The following is a 6,000-nucleotide window of genomic DNA, read 5'->3' on the forward strand; positions in this document are numbered from 1 at the left end:
CACAGCTGAAACCAGACAGGTAGTTGGTTGTAGTGATGACATTAGAACATCCTTCTTTCAAGTTGGAACTGAGCTGTGACTTTTGGACCATGTGTGTGTGTGTATGTGTGTCTATTTACATATGTGATGTCCCTCTAAATATATTTACCTATAATATGCTTTCATGCATATAAGCAGTGGGATGAAAAATTCTTATTTTAACTGCAGGTTTTAGAGATCTTTTTGCAGGTGGAGTTACCCTTGCATAGAAAAATAATACTTCACCTGGATATGTGGATAAGACATATCTTAACTGCTCAGCCTTAGATGTTACAGAAATTTGGAGATGGGGTATAGCAGGGAAAAGAGAAGTGGTAAAAAAAAAAAAAAAAGAGTGGAGAGATACAGGACCGGGCAAGTGGCAGGAAGTTAAAGAGAAGGTCTGAGAAAAAGGTGGCCAATAAGAGACCTGGTGGCCAGAGTGGCTCAAGGACATATAAGAACAAGGTACTGGGTTGGCCAAAAGGTTCGTTCGGGTTTTTGGGTAACATCTTATGGAAAAACCCGAGTGAACTTTTTGGCCAGCCCAATATTTAACGCTTAATTTAAAATTGTTTGCGTTGTATGTTATAAACTCCCTCTGACGCTGAAAATCTTCAGTAAAGTCATTAGCACACACTACTGTTTTGTATCAGTGAGTGTTTCTGTGTGTGTGTGAAGATCAGGAAGAAAGATTTAACTCCACATTTGAGTAGGAGTGTAGGGGATCATACAACTGAGAAAGTGAATCTAGGGGACTAGGGAGCCAGAAGCGACCGAAGATTGTAAGTCTCTGCGACTTTTCAGAAACCTTGTGCATGGAGTTGGGCTTCCCACAGGATATAGGAGAGAAATCCACATTTATGTTTGCAAAGAAATCTCATCATGGCACTCTGCCCCCTGAAAGCTTCCAATTTCCCCTATTGCCACCATGATAAAATATAAACTTATTTAAATGTTTCCCAAAGATATCGAGCCCTAGTCCCTGAAATCTGTAAATGTCACCTCCCCACCAACTTTTGTTTTCAAAAGAGTCTTTGTAGATGTGATTAAGTTAAGGATCTTGAGATGGAGAGGTTATCCTGGATTAGCCTAATGGGCTCTATATACCATCATATATGTTCTTTTTTTTTTTTTTTTAATTACTTATCTCCATGATATCATTGTATTTATTTATTTATTTTTTAAACATCTTTCTTATAAGAGGGAGATTTTAGACACCAACAGAAGAAGAGGACACAGATGAAAGAGGAGAAACAATGTGACCATGGAGGCAGACATTGGAGTGATGCGGCTGAAATCAAGGAATGCCAGTAGCCACGAGAAGCTGGAAGAGGCAAGGAGCAGATTCTCCTCTGGAGCCCCTGCAGGAAGGGCAGCCCTGCTGGCACCTTGGTATTAGCCCAGTGAAACTGATTTTGGATTTCTGGCCTGTAGAACCGGGAGAGAATAAGTTTCTGTTGTTTTAAGCCGCCTAGTTTGGGAACCTAAACAGAAGGCTTCCCCAGATCCTCAGGATCTGGTCCTACCTTCCTATCCAGCTTTGCCACCTGCTGTTCGACAGACTTTCATCTCCAACCTTGTCACACACCCCCACCCCCTAACACACACCCCATACTCTGGCCATATCTTGTAGTGTTCCACCTGGAACACTCCTCCCATCTCTGCCAGCTGTGAGAGATGTGGTGTGCTAGACCAGTTTACAGATGAGAAAACTGAGGATGCAGGCAGGACTGTGCCCCTCAGAGTATTGCTAAGCTCGTCTTTGAGTAGTTACCTTTCCTGGCCATGGTCTCAGACCCTCTTGCCCAGTCTCCCTGGCTAAGGCTCCTTGTCAGGGTGGGTTGGGAAACTCCAGCTGTCTCTCCTTTGACTTGACCTGGTGCCCTAAGATTGATACCTTTTTGGACACAGTGGAACAAGCACAGGCTTTGGTGTTGGATAGACTGAGTCAGAATGTTGTCTTGGCTCCTTACATGTTGTGTGACCTTGTGTAAGTTACTTAACTTTTTCAGTTCTCTTATCCGTAAAATGTGGCTTACAAAAGTGACCCTTTTTAAAAAAAAAATTTTGCTGATCACTGGACTTTATTAAAATGGAATCACTGATGATTACATAGAAGCTGCTACTTGCCTAAGCCAAAATTCTTGAGGTTCACATAAACTTAGTTGAGGTCTTTAACATATATTTATGGAACATCGACTCTGTGTGGACAAGCCCAGGTCCCCAACTTCGCGGAGGGTGCATTTACTTAGGATACTGAGAGAGTAAGAGCAGGTATTGAGACCTGGAGCAGGTCCCCTCTTCCTCCAACCCCTCCACATTGTCTGAGGTTCCCTTTTCTTCAGGGGGTCAGAACTGGCCCACTTACCCAGGTTAAGGGAGATCTCCCAGGGAATAACTTTGGCCTAAAAGGAGGCAAGTGGGCAGGGCATAGGGCTGAGCACACATGCAGGTGGTGGCTTTGGTTTGGAAGCAGCCTTTAGCTCCCACTCATGTCATAGCCCAGACTTCAGCAGCTGGGAGGCAGCTGCCATCTTCTAGGAAAGAAAGGTTTATAAGGGTGGCAGGCAGACAGGTATGATGAGTGAGCTCTGGATACCTTTCCTGTACCCCTAGTGTATAACCAGGGCCAGAGAGGAAGCACACATGAGTTCTGACTCATGTGCACACACATTCACAACCCTGCCTAGGAAACTGCCACATTCACAGATATACACACACATACGTGTCTGTACATACACTCACACATGTTGTATTTTTATTGCATTCATATCTGTTATTTCAGAGTCACTTTTTGTCTTCCTCTTCCCATAACTGGATATTTGGAAAAAGTGATGAGAAAATTGAGGCTCAGAGACGTGAAGTTCCTTCACCAAGGTCACACAGCCTTCATACAGCAAAATTAAGCTGAAAGCCCAAGATTCTCAAATGTCTCCACTAAATTAGGTCGCCTTTACACACACACACACACACACACACACACATGAATACACATACATGTATTCACTCATTTGTCCAACAAGGCATTGTAGTGGGAATGTTATGAGCATGAACTCCAGTCAAATCCTAGTTCTGCCACATTTTAATTATGTGACCTTGAGTAAGTCACTTCACCTGTTGGAGCCTCGGTTTCCTCATCTGTAAAATGGAGATAATAACAGAGCTGGTTTCATAGGGTTGTAGTGAACATTAAAGGACATAATGAAGTCAGGTTCATGGCACCTTGCTTATCACATAGTAAGTGATCAATCAATATTTATCTTTACTATGTAGCTGGCACCTTACTAGGCACTGAGAATCCTCACCAAGTCAGGTACCTTTGCTAGGAATACTGATATATTGTTTCAGATATAATAAACTGCCCAGGTGGTCCTAGTTCTGGAAGAAAGACTAAGAAAAGCCTAAGGATAGAACCCCCATGTTGGTGTTGAAATTCCCTCCAGGGTCTGCCATTTGGGGATCCTTTTCTGCCCACCGCCCCGACCTGGAGACTCACGGCCAGTTCATTTCAAGGTCTTGGGTCTGGGCATACCTGGAGGAATGAGCCCCATGGCACACAGGACAGTGTTCCCGCCAGCACTCGGGGCAGGGGGCTCAGCCTTGCTCATCTCATCCCCGAGGTCTGCACAAGCTGCTACAAGCTCACAGAGGGCAGGAGATAGCAGTGACCCAGACGCTTCTGCGGTTTGTCTGGGCAGAATGTCTCCCTTACTGGGGCTGGGCTGTCTGTTCCCTGAGGCTGCTTCTGGGTCTGAGGAACCAGCATCCTCTGTGCTGGGCAGCCTGTCCCTCTGTCCCATCCTGCATGTTCACTTCCAGCCCCAAGCCCTAGTCGAACGATTATCACTGCTTATGGTGGCACTTTGAGCCCCTTTACACCCACAGTCAAATGGGGTTCATGATAACCCCTACCTCATCGGGTTGTCATGAAGATGAAGTGAGATAAAGCATGAAACACTGGTTTGGGGACATAACAGGTGCCTTGTAAATGTAGCAGCAATTATTGTTATTATTATTATTAATACAGTCATCACCACCATCATCATCGTCGTCATCATTATCACCATTGGCTTCTGAAGGCAGCTACCCAGAGATTAGAGCCAGTCACGAGCCGTGTGACCTCAGGCAAGTAACAGCTCTGGGCCTCGGTTTCTTACAAAGCAAACTGACGGCTCTTTTTTTTTTTTTTTTTTTAAATATTTTATTTATTTATTTATTTATTTATGGCTGTGTTGGGTCTTCGTTTCTGTGCGAGGGCTTTCCCCAGTTGCGGCAAGCGGGGGCCACTCTTCATCGCGGTGCGCGGGCCTCTCACTATCGCGGCCTCTCCTGTTGCGGAGCACAGGCTCCAGACGCGCAGGCTCAGTAGTTGTGGCTCACGGGCCCAGATGCTCCGCGGCATGTGGGATCTTCCCAGACCACGGCTCGAACCCGTGTCCCCTGCATTGTCAGGCAGACTCTCAACCACTGCGCCACCAGGGAAGCCCCCTGACTGCTCTTTTTGATGCTTCCTTTCTCCACCCTTGTTCAGAGTCTCAGAATCTCTTGCTGAACAAATTCTCATAACCAGCCCCGTGGGAAGTTGGGCACGTGACCTTACTTCTTTGAAGCTCAGTTTCTTCATCAGATGAATGGGGTAAATATAGCAATCCACTCACAGTGTAACTGAGAGGATTAAACAGACAACAAATGTAAATGGCCTCGCACATGGTTTAGCCCAGGCCAGAAGTGAGTGGGTCCATAGGTCAACTGTCTATGACTGTTGACAGCAAGGAGGTTGGGAAGGTGTTTTGGCACAAACACTGTGGAAGCAGAAGCAGAAAGATTTCTTGTTTTTGCCTGGGTTTTTCCACAGCTGGCTGGTCTTTGATTGCATCTCGGTCCACAAGGCTTAGCTCTAAAGAACAGGTTCTGGTTTTCTTTGAACTTCTGGCAGTTTTTCTCAGTCTCTTTTGTGAGCAACTCTTCCTCAAGTCATCTATAGACGCTGGTACCCTTCAGGATTCCATCTTTTGCTCTTTCCTCCTTTCAGTAGGTTGTTTCTTCCACTTGCAATACTCGTCACTGTGCCCTGATCATCCCCAAATCATCATCTACTGCCCTGAGCTTCTTCTTGAACTCTGGATCTAAATATCCGACTAGCTGCTGAAAATCTGTAGTTGGATTGTACCAGGGGAAACTCAACCCAACGCTCCCAAACTTGACTCACCGTCTTCTCCTTAAACCCCTACCATCTTCTCTCTCCCATGTCTCAATGATGGCACTGCCATCCACAAAGCTGTCTGAGTCAGAAATCTGTGGATCCTAAGACCATACATAAAAATAAACTCAAAATGGATTAAAGACCTAAATGTAAGGCCAGACACTATAAAACTCTTAGAGGAAAACATAGGCAGAACACTCTATGACATAAATCGCAGCAAGATCCTTTTTGACCCACCTCCTAGAGAAATGGAAATAAAAACAAAAATAAACAAATGGGACCTAATGAAACTTAAAAGCTTTTGCATAACAAAGGAAAACATAAACAAGACGAAAAGACAGCCCTCAGAATGGGAGAAAATATTTGCAAATGAAGCAACTGACAGAGGATTAATCTCCAAAATTTACAAGCAGCTCATGCAGCTCAATATCAGAGAAACAAACAACCCAATCCAAGAATGGGCAGAAGACCTAAATAGACATTTCTCCAAAGAAGACATACAGGTGGCCAAGGAGCACATGAAAAGCTGCGCAACGTCACTAATTATTAGAGAAATGCAAATCAAAACTACAATGAGGTATCATCTCACACCGGTCAGAATGGCCATCATCAAAAAATCTACAAACAATAAATGCTGGAGAGGGTGTGGAGAAAAGGGAACCCTCTTGCACTGTTGGCGGGAATGTAAATTGATACAGCCACTATGGAGAACAGTATGGAGGTTCCTTAAAAAACTAAAAATAGAACTACCATATGACCCAGCAATCCCACTACTG

The sequence above is a fragment of the Balaenoptera physalus genome (genome assembly GCF_965194825.1).
Source record: "Balaenoptera physalus genome assembly, chromosome: 16".
Classification (NCBI taxonomy): domain Eukaryota; kingdom Metazoa; phylum Chordata; class Mammalia; order Artiodactyla; family Balaenopteridae; genus Balaenoptera; species Balaenoptera physalus.